Source organism: Anabrus simplex, chromosome 1 (assembly GCF_040414725.1).
Source record: "Anabrus simplex isolate iqAnaSimp1 chromosome 1, ASM4041472v1, whole genome shotgun sequence".
In the NCBI taxonomy this organism is placed as follows: domain Eukaryota; kingdom Metazoa; phylum Arthropoda; class Insecta; order Orthoptera; family Tettigoniidae; genus Anabrus; species Anabrus simplex.
Window position 1 is genome coordinate 1,390,783,621 of NC_090265.1, and position 17,303 is coordinate 1,390,800,923.

A 17,303-nucleotide genomic window follows, 5' to 3' on the forward strand; every position below is an offset into this window, starting at 1 on the left:
AACGTGAAAATGAAAGACTCCGTAGGCCGCGAAAACGTAATGCCGTCACGGTCGGAAAAGAATAGGAGTTGACCTAGGAAGGTCAGACAGGAAAGATAAGAGCGAGAAACCTGACACAAATAAGAGGAAGCAACGCGAGACTCAGCCAGGGGAACCGTGGTCGCCAACCCACATTCTCAAGTTGAGAGGTCCTGGTCCCCCTTTTAGTCGCTTTTTACAACAGTAAAGGGAATCTGTTGACGTTATTCTATTACCCCCATCCACTGGGGGACGTAAGATTAAGTACTAAAATGTGATGCAGGTGTGTACTATGTGGCTTACATTAAAGCATCTTTATTATTTTAGTGTCCATTTTAATCATTATAAATGCCTATTCTAATTATTTTACTGTCTAATTCCTAAATTTAAGTGATTATTTGCCTGCCTATTTTAGCTAAAATAAATGCCCGAACTTCGAACTTCCGGGATTTAATAATAATAATAATAATAATAATAATAATAATAATAATAATAATAATAATAATAATAATAATAATAATACAGAATAAAATTGTCCTTCCCTGTGTTTATTTTTCGATTAGGCGTGGTATTCAAGGTTGTGAGATTTTCTTTGTATTTTTGCTGTGATTGTGGATTTAAGTTTTATTCATTATAATTTATGAGGACTGTTTCTTATTTTTACTCTCCCATTGCTTTTGACCGTTACCTAGGTCGCTGTGAAATGTCTAAAATCACATACATTTCGCATTGTAAGAGTACTTGTCGATTTTAACGGTCAAATTACGTGTTCATTATGTATTTAATGGAGTGATTAATCACCAAATTATATAGGTACATCCTCCGCTTGCATAATTTTCCACGTAAATACATAATTGGTATTAAACTATGATGTAATTATGCCATGCCACTAAACAGTGCATTGTTATTGCACATAAAGGCAAAAATGTTACTGCATGAACAAAATGCTCGATGGGAGTCCATTATCCTATGATGGGCCAGATAGCTTGCTCTATCGTAAGCATCCCACTGTGATAACCATTTCATAATAATCACGGGAGTGTGTCAAGAAATGTAAGGGGCTGATAATGCTCTGCACACGCACACAGTGTGCAGGAATAGGCCTATACCTCTTTGTTTTAATTTGATATATTGTAATTCATTTGTGTAAATCATCATATTGTTTCATTAAATGAACTGTCTTCGGTTCTCATTGCTTAAAGAGATTTCATTACGAATGTTTGATATTACGACTGAACAGAAAATCGTGATAGGCCTTCTCCAAATACGTATCCCCTAAATTTCATTTCACGTTTCTGAACACCTCACTCGACTGTCCCTTGAGGTCATGGCCTATGAAGCAAACAATATATGTCTATATATAAAAATAGACGCGTGTGTCCGTATATTTCACCTTTCAGCCAAAACTACCTACCGCAGAGGACTGGTGTTTGTGTGTGGTAAATAAATAAATAAATAAATAAATAAATAAATAAGTTACAAGATTGTGAGCAACTGCAACGTGACCTCGAAAATGTTGTGAGATGGACAGCAGGCAATGGTATGTTGATAAACGGGGCTAAAAGTCAGGTTGTGAGTTTCACAAATAGGAAAAGTCCTCTCAGTTTTAATTACTGCGTTGATGGGATGAAAGTTCCTTTTGGGGATCATTGTAAGTATCTAGGTGTTAATATAAGGAAAGATCTTCACTGGGGTAATCACATAAATGGGATTGTAAATAAAGGGTACCGATCTCTGCACATGGTTATGAGGGTGTTTAGGGGTTGTAGTAAGGATGTAAAGGAGAGTGCATATAAGTCTCTGGTAAGACCCCAACTAGAGTATGGTTCCAGTGTATGGGACCCTCACCAGGATTACCTGATTCAAGAACTGGAAAAAATCCAAAGAAAAGCAGCTCGATTTGTTCTGGGTGATTTCCGACAAAATAGTAGCGTTAAAAAATGTTGCAATGTTTGGGTTGGGAAAAATTGAGAGAAAGAAGAAGAGCTGCTCGACTAAGTGGTATGTTCCGGGCTGTCAGCGGAGAGATGGCGTGGAATGACATTAGTAGACGAATAGGTTTGAATGGCGTTTATAAAAGTAGGAAAGATCACAATATGAAGATAAAGTTGGAATTCAAGAGGACAAACTGGGGCAAATATTCATTTATAGGAAGGGGAGTTAGGGATTGGAATAATTTACCAAGGGAGATGTTCAATAAATTTCCAATTTCTTTGAAATCATTTCGGAAAAGGCTAGGAAAGCAACAGATAGGGAATCTGCCACCTGGGCGACTGCCCTAAATGCAGATCAGTATTGATTGAATTGATTGATATTGTAGTAGCCTCGAGTTTCCCGTCTTGCACTATGGTGATTGCGTGTCGGTAGCGTCGTGGTGAAGTAGATAGGGTGGTTGAAAGTGGCCAACCACATACAAAAACAACTGTCCACTGCAGACCACTTGTGGGACCTTCCATTTTAATCGTTACAGGATGAGTTAATGCTTTACCTACTGTAATTCTCTGAGTTTTGTTTTCTAGAAATGTAGCTACCATTTCAACGACTCTTTTGTCTACTCCTATAGCCCTCATTTTCGTCAGCAGTCTCCCACGATCTACCCTATCAAAAGCCGTGAAGAGTCCATTCGACCTCCTGTATCCAGAAACTAACTCCCCTCCGCTAAAGCTTGCTGGAATCCTATAAGTTGAGTCTCACTGGAACGAAACTAGAACTGCCTTTTATCAAACCAGTTATTAATTTAATCACGGGTTCTGTACTTTTTGGTGATCCTATTAGTCTAGTTAATAGAGAATTAACATTTTATTCGGGAATGAAATGGCGTATGGCTTTTAGTGCCGGGAGATCCCAGGACGGGTTTGGCTCACCAAGCGCAGGTCTTTTGATTTGACTTCCGTAGGCGACCTGCGCGTCGTGATGAGGATGAAATGATGATGAAGACAACACATACAACCAGCCGCCGTGCCAGGGAAATTAACCAATGATGGTTAAAATTCCCGACCCTGTCGGGAATCGAACCCGGGACCCCTGTGACCAAAGGCCAGCACGCTAACCATTTAGCCATGGAGCCGGACTAACTCGTGTCCGCATCCTGAGGAGGTGCAGCTCTTTTCAGGCACACCCCCATTGGAGGTGAGCTGCATGTACCATTTCAACCACATGCCAGCTCTCCTGCCAGTTTTAAATTCCTAGCAGTACCGGAAATCGAACCCGGGCCCCCCAAGAACGGCAGCTGATAACACTAACCGTTACGCTACGAAGGCGGACATTCGAGAATGTAACATAGTAAACGATGTCATGTATTTAGCAGCTCAATGACTGTTGACTGTCTATTCTGAACATCGAACCTGTAATCTTGGGCGCTGGGAGTGAATTACGGTATTATATTTACATATGTGGGAGGAACTTTAACATATTCAATATTTGGAGGTTATATTTTTAACGTAATATCAATTTACTTATAGGCATAGAACATCGCAAATTTGATGAGAATCTATTGTAGGAGAGTATAAAATCAATGCCCTTGAGTCAATATCACTGAGGTGAAGATAGAAGAAGTATGCTAGAAGGAACAAAAACAGAATTAAGGTGGAGAGAGTTCTCAGCATCTTGATGTGACTTTTTAAAACGCGATTCTTGAAAAATCCTTACAAGTTACAGAGTAGTGAGGTTACCTTTTTGGTACATATTATAAGATGGATTTCGTGCACTCTATAACTTCCTGAGGTTAATGATCATGGAGTCCCTACCCCACAACTAAGAAAATAACAATAATCATAATATTAATAACATATTAATGTTAATAATAACAACAGAGAGAGAGAGAGAGAGAGAGACGCTTGAGTTCAGTAGCTGTGAGTAAAAATTACACATGACGTTTCCGAAAAGATACGTTGTTTTTTCTTTTAGTATCTCTGGACAATTGGCAACGAGAACTAGATTTAACGCTTTAGCATTTGGAGGAATAATTTTGCTGACGTATTTAATTAATAGTAGTCGGAGGCCTTATCCCATTACTCTTCTTCGACTGTGTTTTAAGTAGAAAGTATTTTCCTGTTTATAAGAGCGGTTGGTGTAGCGCTTTGGTCTTGGAGCCTGATCCGGCTCTGGATTCAGTGGATATAAGAAGCCTGCCATCTTCCGAAAGAAGTCTGCACTTGTAGCGACTGGGGCGCCACCATAAGAAACTGGAGGAACTCCATTGCTTGGTGGTCGGTGGCTCGATCGTTGGCTCGCTGTGAGGTGCCCCCCACTCCTATCTTTTGTCTAGTAAAGCTACTCCCACTCCACGTTCTGCAGCGAATCAGCAAGAAAATGACCGCAAGTGCCCTGCCTTCTTAAATGTTATGGAAGTCTCCCGTGAAGCCGCCCGTGTATCTCATTGACTGCACGATACTCGACCTACAAATAAACGACTGTAATTTGTCTCTTGTTTCCGTTGTTCAGTGTCACAGATCTGATGTTCAGTCACGCCGAGAGTTCTGGGACAGAGCAGTGTGACTCTGGAGCCAAACTCTGTGCATTCGGGAGGTGAGTGGTTTGAACATCGTCGTCGGCTGTCCTGAGAATGGTTTTATGTGGTTACCATTCTCACTTCGACGCAAATGCCGGGAACGTTCCTAGTCATAGGCCACAGCCGATCCCTTCTCACCTTCACCTCACCTCAAATCACCACCATACATCTCCTGGGGAGAGGCGTCGGCCTCTTAGTGGCCCACCTTACCCCTTCAGGAAAATGAATGCAAACTTCAAAGAAATTATGAAAAAAAAAGAAGAAAGAGTTCTGGCATGCAGTTTAACGAGAAGGATGAAGGGGAAAATGACTGGTAACGGCATGTCTTCTCCATTCCCGTTCCCATAATCTATTTTTAATGTTACTGATTTTACGTACCACTAACTACTTTTACTGTTTTTGGAGACACCGACGTGCTGGAATTTTGTCCTGCAGGAGTTCTTTTTCGTGCCAGTAAATCTACCGACACGAGCATCTTCAAACACCACCGGTCTGAACCAGGGCCGATGCCCTTCGATGTTAGGCCCCTTAAAACAACAAGCAAGCAACAAGCAAGAACCTGCCAAGTTGGGGTCAGAAAGCCAGCGCCTCAGAAAGTTACAGATGAGAGTTTAGGCGCCTTTTGAGTGCTTTTGTGATGCATGAAAAATTATGCTCAATGTATTTTACGTCATTCCTCATACTTGTGTCGCAGACAACTGTTTTCGCAGCTTCAATTGAGGCTGAAGCTTTGAGTCCACAACATGCAGAACATTCTTAATAGACCATAATATTCAGCCGCTTGCAGCCACGTACCCCGCCTAGTTAGAATTTGCTTATGCGTCAATGGGGTTTCTGGGTACATTTCCTTCAAAGGAGAAATATTCTCCTGTGGACTTTGTGAAAAACGTTTCTCACTGAGGAAATCAACAAATCTACTTTGGTGGTAATTGCCTCATAGCACATGACGAAAGGCATGTGCTACACGCAATTAAATGGATCATGATAGGACATACAACAGATAATCCTTCTCTAGCTTTTACCAGCATCGCTAATGAAAAGTAACGTCCTAACGTCCTGTGGGCATAGGAAACCCATAGCTTCATTGAACACTTTTGCTATAGTTTTGTTATTACACTTTCCTAAAATATCACAGTTTAAAAGAATCCGTTTACAGTAATCTCCACTTAACATACCAATGATTATGTTGCCATGTAGCCTGCCTTCTTTACCTGTGGTCTCGTCAATGAAACCCAGTTTGGACCGTCTTTAATTTCTTGTCTTAGCTTCTGAACAGTTTCATTGTATATCACCGAACAATAGATTTTCCTGAACGTAGACTCATCCAGGAGAGCTCGTTCATTATATTTCTTGAGGAATTCCCTGAACCATCATCATCATCATCATCTGTTTACCCTCCAGGTTCGGTTTTTCCCTCGGACTTAGCGAGGGATCCCACCTCTACCGCCTCAAGGGCAGTGTCCTGGAGCTTCAGACTCTTGGTCAGGGGTACAACTGGGGAGTATGACCAGTACCTCGACCAGGCGGCCTCACCTGCTGTGCTGAACAGGGGCCTTGTGGACGGATGGGAAGATTGGATGGGATAGGCAAGGAAGAGGGAAGGAAGCGGCCGTGGCCGTAAGTTACGTACCATCCCGGCATTCGTCTGGAGGAGAAGTGGGAAACCACGGAAAACCACTTCCAGGATGGCTGAGGTGGGAATCGAACCCACCTCTACTCATTTGACCTCCCGAGGCTGAGTGGACCCCGTTCCAGCCCTCGTACCACTTTTCAAATTTCGTGGCAGAGCCGGGAATCGAACCCGGGCCTCCGGGGGTGGCAGCTAATCACGCTAACCACTACACCACAGAGGCGGACAATTCCCTGAACCACCTATTATTAAGTTTGAAGAGAGGGATGTCAGCAGAGGTGAGAGATCGTTGCTGAACTCGGATGTTACACTCGAAGTTGTTGGTTGAGTCAGACACATTTGTCCCTGCTTGAAATTCGTTGTTTGTTAGTCTAATTGCTAGTTGACATGGTGTTGTTGCACCAGGAACCTTTGAGTAGATGTCACTGTACAAATCACAAAATAATGTCTTATTGTCAGTTGACAAACCATCATTTTAAAATTGTGATACCTAACATTTTAATTTTAAACTGGTTGACTGTGCTAGGGTAGGCATATTGTACGTCTTCAATGAACTGTACTCGTAGACAGAGTAGTACATACAACAACACTACGATCCGTCCCACTGCTAATAGGTATAAAATGTGAATGACTAGGCCTACTAAGTGAACTAGATGAAGGCATGAAGCAATGAAAGGGAATGCCAGAATTACGAAAAAATCGGGAAACCACTGGCACGCTGTTGAAGAATGGGATTTCCCGAGTTACGAGATTATGGAATAGACGCAGTCTGTTATTTTAAAACATTTTACCCAAGACATGGACTAGGCCTATATTGATTTGAATGACTAAGAATATGGGAAATAAGTCCTTAATTCCAAAATATGGAAAATGAAGACTATTTTTCAACTCGAAAAGTCATGATTCGTAAAGATAATACAAAATGTACGGTAATTAATTTTGGTTTCCTAAATAGCTGTATTTACATAGAAATCCGTTCCCTGGTGAATAATTTTTAGTACCGTACTCAACTTGGACAACTAGGAAGTTAAATTGGAGACGATGAAATTTGTAATGTGTTGCTTTTTTTTTTTTGCTAGTGGCTTTACGTCGCACCGACACAGATAGGTCTTATGGCGACGATAGGATAGGAAAGGCCTAGGAGTTGGAAGGAAGCGGCCGTGGCCTTAATTAAGGTACACCCCCAGAATTTGCCTGGAGTGAAAATGGAAAACTACGGAAAACCATCTCCAGGCCTGCCGACAGTGGGATTCGAACTCACTATCTCCCGGATGCAAGCTCACATCCGCGCGCCCCTAACCGCACGGCCAACTCGCCTGGTGTGTACTGCGTTGTAAGTGCGCATGCTTTTGAAATTATCTTTTTACAGTAACACCTATTATAACTCGATTATTTCGAAATTGATTAGTCCCTTTAAAGTTATGGGCTTCAAATATAGTGACTCAGCGAATAGGCCTAAGTACTGTATTTTCGGCTGTTGCCACCCCAGTTACTTAGAAGACGCTGATGGGAAACGATGCTGGTTCAAGTAGAACAGTTTACACTCCTAATTTCAGAAATCGCTCATCCTGGACTTTCTGTACATTTAGCGGTTTTTTCACTCCACTTTTAGGAACTGGAAACTGCATTATTACAACTGTTAATATACGAGCTCCTGATAAATCCTGAGATCTAACACCATTATTTGTGAGAGCAGTAGTAGGCCTAATTGCAGCTTTTCTACCTTTTTCATTACATGTAATAGCAGAAGCTATTGTTTACCCTCGAAATTGAAATACGTACTTCACAATCCGACAGGAGATGGTGACACCTTTTCGATTTATTGGAGAAGTTTATACTTTTAATTTTACCAGGATTGAGAATAATATCGTAAATGATTAGACATTAATGAATAAAAGGAAGCTTTTTGAACTCTTGGAATAATAACTGCTATAAAAGCGCAGTCTGAATTGATGGGAGAACGACTTCTTGCTTCAAAGTAGTTACAGAAGTTAACCAAGGCTGCAGTCAATCAATCAATCAATCAATCAATCAATCAATCAATCAATCAATCAATCAATCAATCAATCAATCAATCAATCAATCAATCAATCAATCAATCAATCAATCAATCAATCAATCAATCAATCAATCAATCAATCAATCAATCAATCAATCAATCAATCAATCAATCAATCAATCAATCAATCAATCAATCAATCAATCAATCAATCAATCAATCAATCAATCAATCAATCAATCAATCAATCAATCAATCAATCAATCAATCAATCAATCAATCAATCAATCAAGCAAGCAATCAATCAATCAATCAATCAATCAATCAATCAATCAATCAATCAATCAATCAATCAATCAATCAATCAATCAATCAATCAATCAATCAATCAATCAATCAATCACCACGGATCTGCGTTTACTACTGTTTCTTAAATAATTTCAAAGAAGTTGGAAATTTATCGACATCTCCCTTGGTAAATTATTTCAGTCCCTACTTTTTCTTCCTATAAACGAATTCGGCTATTGAATTCCAACTTTATGATCTACCCTATCAGAAGCCTTGGATAGATCAATAGCGATACAGCCCATATGTCACCCTCAATCTAACATATATACAGTATACTGTACAGTACTTAACTTTCATGGAATCCAGCAAGTTGAGCCCAACTGAAATAACATTTCCTAAATCTCAACTACCTTCTGTCAAACCAGTTAGTAATTTCACAAACATGTATAATATAATCAGAAAGAATGCTTTTCCAGAGGTTACGTGCAACACATATCAAGCGGACTGGTTTGTAATTATTCGCTTTATGTTTATCATTCCTTTGTACACTGTTGTACTGTAGCAACTCTCGATTCATTTGGTATTGCTCCTTCATGGAAAGAACAATCAGATAATTACTTCGGAGGTGATACTAAACGCCAATCCATCGCCTTGAATTCGAGCTGCTTTTCTAACTTTTGTATCATTTTTTATCTTTATTATCATAGGTTCATTCATTCCATCCCTGACCCCTTCAAAGACTGGAAAACAGGTTGTAGGTTTTCGTTTCATCATAGGTGAATGTCTCCCCTAGGATAGTATTAGTCACCTCCTCTACTTGAACATCATCATTATGTCCAACTATGTTTGCATACAGCTGACGAAATACTTCTGTAAATCCTAACATATACAGTCCCCTTAGTCATTAATGATTCCTGGAATGTATTTTCTGGAACCAGTTTTTGCTTTAAAGTACATGCCCTCCATTTTTTACAATAAATCATATGTCTGACAATAGTGCTTGCCATTGTGTTATCCCTCAGCTGACTTTTTTTCTACATTCAGCCTCCTATCTTGCACCTCCTTCTTAAACTCTTTATTTTTCTTTTATAATATGCTGGGTCTTTATCGCTCTTTACCACATGTAAGGGTACATACCTGCTTCCACACTTCTCGGCAGTTACTTTAAATCAATCCCACAGGCTGTGAACATTTTTATTTATCATTTTCCATAGATCGTATTTTACTTCTTGAAAACTCTCTTGTGCTTCTCTTACCATTCTTATGGCAGTGACTAATATTCCTACTCTTACAACCTTCCTATCTTTCACATGTGTTTTCAACTACGACTAAAACAGATTCATGATCACATATGTCATCTATCATTTCAGTTTTTCTGTAGAGCTCGTCTGGTTTTATCACCACCACTTGTAGAATATTACTCCATGTAGTTGGTTCCATCACTTTAGTCATTTAAAGCTGCATTTCCCAGATTAACTTACCATTTGTTGGTCATGCTTTCTGTCATTAGTATTATCTTTCCATTTAACACCTGGTAGGTTGAGATCAGCTGCTACCATCACATTCCTTTCTATGTCGTTCCCCATATCATTTTTTATATAAAGTCATTCGTTTCATCGTCAGCATCACCTTCAATGTCGGTACACCTCAAAACGTTGCCTGTTGTCGTTAGAGATGCATCTTTACATTTTTCATAGATAACAAAATCTTATTTCACGATTGTGAATACTCCCCCTCCTATCGAATCACCCGGTCTCTACAGTAAACACTCTAGTTTCCAGAAAAAAAAGCATCTGCATCCATTATTTCACTTCTTAGCCATGATTCAGTTCATCTTACAATATCTTGTAAAATCTACTACATTAATTATTTTCCGTACAATACTTCTACGGATTAACACTAGCAACATTATGTCATCCTTATTTGGAGCCTTTGGTGGAGCTGTGGAGGATCAGACCAGCCTTCGGGCTGAATACCCAACATACATTTGTCTTCCAACTCCCTGTACTCTCATCACTGTTCCCTAGTCCACCCCTTATCCATGAATGTACACCCTATAACCTTCCTAAACTATCCCCTAAGTTGACTTATGTTCCCATCCCGTCCAGGTGAATGTCGTCTGAGCGCATATCCCTGTCTCGTACCCAGCGATTAGGATACGCTGATCTCACTCCCAGTTTATCATTGAAATCTCTGGTCAACTTAATATCTATCCTGCGTAGTATCCCATGATAACGATCTCCACTCCCTAAAATTACTCCCTCACGAACCTACTACGCTGGCGTAGCAGGGGGAGAGGTGGTACTCCCACGTGGCGCGTCCCAGGTGGCGGATAGGGGGGTCCTAACCGGCTTGCCGGCGGACTTGAGGGAAATAAAATACCTCTCGCGGACCAAACACACTAACCCCTACACATGTAGAATACACCCGCGGTATCCCCTGCCTGTCGTAAGAGGCGACTACAAGGGGCGACCAAGGGATGATTGAATTAGAACCACGAATCTACTCTTGATTCGTACCATCACGCGGGGAACACCATGGGTTGCATGTACTTGCGAGTAGTATTACTAAATTGGTACGAAATATGTTTGTGATTAGTTGCAGTAAGAAGCCTGGCCTGGTGGATTCCAGTACCCGTGCGTTGTACCCATATGAGCAACACCGCGGGTCTGGGCGTAGCCTGTGAGTTGTACCGCTATATGAGCGGCACCGTGGGTCAGCGTTGCCTGTGATTGGTACCCACTATGTGAGGAATACCACGAGAATACCGGCGCCCGTGACTAGTACACCTAGGTGAGGAACCTTACCGGTTTGCGTTGGCTATGAGTGGCGCATTGTGTGAGAAACACCATTGGTCTGCGTTCCCTGTACGAATTGCAATACTTGTGAGTAGTACCATCTTGTGTGGACCACCGTGAGTCTTCGCTACTTTTGATCAGTACCCCAAAATGACAAATACCATGGTTCTACTTTACTCGCGACATGTACCATTCTGTGGGGCCTTAGACGTGAATTTAGCAACCCTTCAGACATCAAGCATCATTGTGCTTTATAAATGGCCCCTTGGTCAGTAATACTCTAATTAACTACCTTCTTTTTGAGTCTGATCCACTGTTTTTGTTTGTTTGTTTTTGTTTTTTTGTAGGGTTCATATCCATCCATTCATTCTTGATGACATTTTTTATTTTCTTTTGGTCAGTGGATGAATTTGAATTTTTTGTTATTTCATTTCGTACCATTGGGGGCCAATGACCTCGATGTTAGGTCCCTGTAAACAACAAGCATCATCATAATCATCAAAATTTCTCCCGTGCTGCCATAGCCTGACCTCATACATCCCCAACTGTGTTGGTTTCTTATTATTCAGTGTACAGTTATCATTTATTGAAAGTTATGAATTGGTGGGGAGGAATTCAGTTGTGTAGAATTATAGTTAGCAGATTGGCTTATGCCGGCGAGGTGTTCTTAATGACGAACTATGCTGATAGCTTGTAATGTACTATCTTGGAGGTTAATAAAAAGAAAGCGCAGTAAGTATGATATGAAAATATTCATTTCCGAGACGAAAGTCTTGCCAGTACGGAAGAAATCTAAGAGGACTGAATATCAGACATGGAATACAAACCTGAAACATCTGGGTTGTTTCAGATACTTGGGATTTTTATTCTTCCAGGATGAGTGTGTAGTAAGTGAAATCGTTTCAAGGTGTAGCAAAGCGATTGTAGTTGAGATCAACGATTTTCTGTAAAACGAATGTCCTCTCAGACAAAATGATATGTTTGTATCGGTCGATTTTTAGATCGACTGCACAGGAGTGAAAACTGGGTGAGCTTATCAGCAACCTTTGGTAGCGGGGTCATGTGAGGCGAATGGAGGAGTATAGGTTACCTTGGAGAATGGTGGATTAAAGGAGTTAAATTAAGATTGGGAGACCACGGCGACGGTAGACAGACTCCTTTTGTGATGATTTAAAGGTAAGGGGCGTGGAAATAAACGAAGCCATATAGCTTGTTAGAAACAGACAATAGTGGGGGCGCTTAGTTGATTCACAGAAACTTGCAGAGTGAACACTGTATGTATGGGTTATAAGGTTTGATAGTATAAGCTCATCATATATATTTACAAGTTGCTTTATGTCACACCAGCACAGATAGGTCTTATGGCGACGATGGGATAAGAAAGGGCTAGGAGTGGGAAGGAAACGATCGTGGCCTTAATTAAGGTACAGCCCCAACATTAGTCTGGTGTGAAAATGGGAAACCATGCAAAACCATAGAAAAAGCATCTTCGGGGCTGCCGACAGTAAGGTTCGAATCCACTATTTCCCGAATGCTGGTTTAAAGCCGCGCGCTCTAACTGCACAGCCAACTCGCCCGGTCATCATATATTTATATACCGTTTTTACTGTAGGAATAGAAATTAATACACTAGTATATTTTGTATCAGTTTTACTTAGCAGTATTGAATATTAGACGATCCGCATCCTTACAAGTCTCATTTAAAGCCCAACAAACCTCTGAATTTTGGGGTTCATCTATCTTTTTTAAAAATGTTTACTATTGGTGGATTATTAAGTTTTGCATCAATTCATTTATCTATTATTCTTATGGTACTTATTTTGTTTGCATTCCATGTCCATTACATAGATTATACAGGGCTATCAGCATTTGATATTGCAGCGGGGTTTATTCAGTGGTATCCATTATTTGCTGGATTAACTCTCAATCCTAAATGATTAGAAATGTAATTTGCAACTTAACAGTTGGTTAGTAGCATTGCAAATGCTCAACAGGTGAAACATACTAAATACTTCTGAAAATTCTGTAATATACTGGAAATGAAGAGAGGAATAATATTACTTATAAGTTCGTGATGTCTATTGTGTTTTATTCTATTTATATACATTCTTTCAGAGGAATGTAAGCGTACACTCATCCCTGCTTAACAAGCTTTGTGAGGGAAGTATTGAGAATTAAATTTCTTCTGGTCTTCTTTACACTGTTTTAAAAAATACTTTCGAAGTAGTTTTGATCTCTTACCTTCAACAAACACTAACTCGATAAATCTGTCACTGGCCTTCTTACAGTTTTTCGCTTTTGCCACTGGAGTTTCAAGGTGGGTTTCGGCGTGAAGGTTCTTATACCACACTTCCCTTGTTTGATTAAATTATTTTAACATTACTGCCATGTACTGTATATAGTGACCAATTTAATATTATTATGTATGATCCGTGTGTATGTTATACATGATAGATTCTGTTTTATTATAATTTGATTAGATTATTTTGTTAATATTTTATGCTTTTATTAATGTGATCGCATTTTTCTTCTTCTTCTTCTTCCTCTTCCTCTTCACCTTGTTATTATTCGCATTATTTAAATGTAATTGTTATTAGTGATAGGTATTGTATTAAGACTGGTTAAGTGTAATAGAGGAGTACATTCTAACTTCGTCAGGATTAATAAAAAAAATAAAAAACAATACCGGGCGAGTTGGCCGTGCGCGTAGAGGCGCGCGGCTGTGAGCTTGCATCCGGGAGATAGTAGGTTCGAATCCCACTATCGGCAGCCCTGAAGATGGTTTTCCGTGGTTTCCCATTTTCACACCAGGCAAATGCTGGGGCTGTACCTTAATTAAGGCCACGGCCGCTTCCTTCCAACTCCTAGGTCTTTCCTATCCCATCGTCGCCATAAGACCTATCTGTGTCGGTGCGACGTAAAGCCCCTAGCAAAAAAAAAAATAAAAATAATAAAAACAATATCTAATGTAATCTCTACTTAGTATCAAATAAAGTCCTCGATCTTGTCTGTCTGTCTTATCTTTCTGTATGTCTGTGAGGACTAATCTCAAAAACGACTGGATGGATTTTGATGCGGCTTTCACCATTCTATTAAGTATTTTTCGAGAAAGACTTATGTGTAGAAACATTAATCGATGACCAAAGGAAACTGAGCACTAACGATTTCGGTAAAGCAAGTCGAGGTAAAAACATGCGTTCGTGTGCCTTTTTAGCTTACGATGGCTAAAACGTTAAACAAATATAATATGAGGTAAGAATTTTTCAACATGAAATAGGGTAAGAATTATTCTACAAAATGTCCGCGACAGCATATGTCTGTCTTTAACACACAGCCCACTATAAGTGTTTTTATGTTACAGTAACGATTTAAATGGAGCAGGTCGAAGAAACAACGGTCATCCGAGCGCCTTTTTGGCTTACGCTGGCTAAACCATTAAATACCGTACACATCTATACTATGAGGGTAAGATTTTTTCAGCATAATTTCAACAAAAAAGTCTGGGACAGCTTACTGTAAGTGTTCTTACGTTGAAGTTTGCAGTAAACAATTTAAACATCTTTTTATATTAGTTCATCCTTATCAAAAAATTGTATATTTCTCTCAAGTTACTATGTAGAATAAAACGTAATTTTCGTAATTTTATATTCACCTGTACTTTCCGAGATTACGCTCCTTTAAACAACAAGCAACATGATCATTATCTTCATCATCACTTTCAGAGATATCGTCGCTTTCAGTTTTTCGCGCAATCTCCGTTCTGAAATATGGGAGTGTAAAAGGCCTTCTTCAGAGCGACCGAGTAAATTACGACCCAGCGCGCGAGCTATCAGCGATTTCGTCCAGCATTCGGTGAACATTATGCGATACGATACAATCATTTCCAGTGATTTTTGGTTATCTACATAAAATCTATGATAATTCATCCTGATGAGCCCGAAATCGAATATAGGTTGTAGTACATTGCCTACGAAAAAAGTACGTTTATCATGTAATAATTAAACTGACCAACAAAGGGATTATCGAATGTCACAGGACAGAGAAGGAATGACTTCAGAAAGACAAAGGTAGTCATTTTTCTTCATATTCACTGCCCATGTTCAAGTATTTTACTTAGTATACACAGCAATCAATAGTAAAGAAGCTGTTTATTACCGTACAGAAATTCTAAAATCTTCACATCTTTTCGGCTTGCCACCACACAAGCAGATTTTGAAAGTAGAGGATGCCTATTATATTGTAACGTAATCTAAACCCGCCAAAGTTATGCAATGAGACACGATTGGTAGTAAAAATTTTGTAAAATTGTTTGATTGAAGCTACTAAATTAACTGGCTGTGGTACAAGAGAAGCGGTTTTAATACCGACAGTCCCGATAATTCCTTCAGAGTTGCCTTTTGATTTCAAAGGAGTCCAATAAGAGTCTGCTCCGGCATAACAATAGACAAAGCAGACACTTAGCGTGGCTGAAGTTGATCTCAGGTGGAGAATGCTTTTTTTTTTCCTTTTTCTTTTCGTGGACAGCTTTACGTGTCCCTTTCGCGTTTTACATCAAAACAATATTTTTCGTGGAGGAAAACCGACTAATGTTGTATAGAAGGAAATCTTGTAAGTCCTCCTGAGCTAATTACGGACCGATAGTTAATATATAATTAAAAATTATATCCTATCTCACTATATTTTTCTATACAGTCTCCAACGATCTTTCTCGATATTTGGCTCGAGAGTTGATTATTAGATGACACATACTAATGACATAGTTCTCTTCGACCATATTTATCACCTTGACTCATTCATTAAGATAATCAAATCTTGTCACAGTAGGAACCACTGTGAGAATTTATCCTGCTGTGCAAAGGCTTATGACATGACGACTATATACATGCGTTACGTTGCCCCCACCATTCCTATTGTCTCATACAATTTTCTTTCATGATGGGTCTGTAGGATGCATCTCACCATTTAAACAGTGTTCGTTATTTACTGAATCCCTAGGATATATTAAAGTACTCTTCTCTCAAGAACTCTGTTTTAACATTAATAGAAATAATGTTATTTTGAGTGTAACCCATGTCAAAAGGGCCGACTGCTTGGAAATTTCACGTTTAACGAAGATTTCGCTCCACTTCTAATGAAGTGAATCACGACTGACCACGATTGTTGTAATACATTTTGAACAGCGTGGTTCATAGTGAATATAGAAGTAATTTTTCGGGCTTTCAGGTCGTAGTCGAATATGGTTTCTAACTATCAACGTTTCACCGGAAACTACGTCTAGCATTTCAACGGTCAGCTATCTCCGTAGGTCAGTAGTCAGACTGGAGCTGTCTAGCCCAGGTCCGCTCAGTTCATCCAGGAGGAAAGGGATTTCATCTTCTGGAGAGGTACATGATACTGAGGTTCAATCAACCTACACCAAAATGGAGTACCTAGATAATTCTGGGGGCAGAGGTGGTCGTGCATAGATCTACACACTCTACCTCACTTAGTGCTGAGGTTACTAATAGTGGAAGCCGTTATTGTCCATTCCTCCAACGTCCTTCTTGGTCTGTGCGGAGATAGTTTTGGCTTTGCAGTTTCAGTGAAACAGTGGGAAGTAGAAACTCAATTCGACCACGGCCTTCAAGCCTGGGAAACTAAAGGGACATTATTTTATCTGTTCGGGGGATTCTCACTCGCCCGGTGTCCTGCGCTACGAGTCTGCCTTCCGCCAAGCACTTTGCCGTAATGCGATCCTGGGCGCCACAAGCTCCCCTTCTGTTCAGTCTGCTGAGAGCTTTATCAGCGTAAGGTTTCGTTTAGTCAACTTTTCACGTGTTTCGTGCTCAGTGTGTTGTTCCAATGCCATTTTCACTACGCGAGCGTGTGTATACACAATACTTTCATAGTGTACAGGCAATCTTGTGCGAAAACACGCGCTGGCCACATTACAGCAAAGTGTTTGGCAGGAGACGGGCTCGCAGCGCTGGCGACCGCGCGAGTGAGAGAATCTCCCGAAGCGATAAAATAATGTCCCTGTACTACTACTGCCACCACATGCCGCAAACCAAACGGGGCAGG

At 40.1% G+C, this 17,303-nt stretch overlaps 1 protein-coding gene across 1 annotated transcript in view; it reads left to right on the forward strand.

The window, feature by feature from the left end:
* LOC136859394 (autophagy-related protein 16-1) overlaps positions 1 to 17,303 on the forward strand; it is a 118,373-nt gene that overhangs the window by 36,296 nt on the left and 64,774 nt on the right. The gene's annotated exons all lie outside the window — the stretch shown is intronic.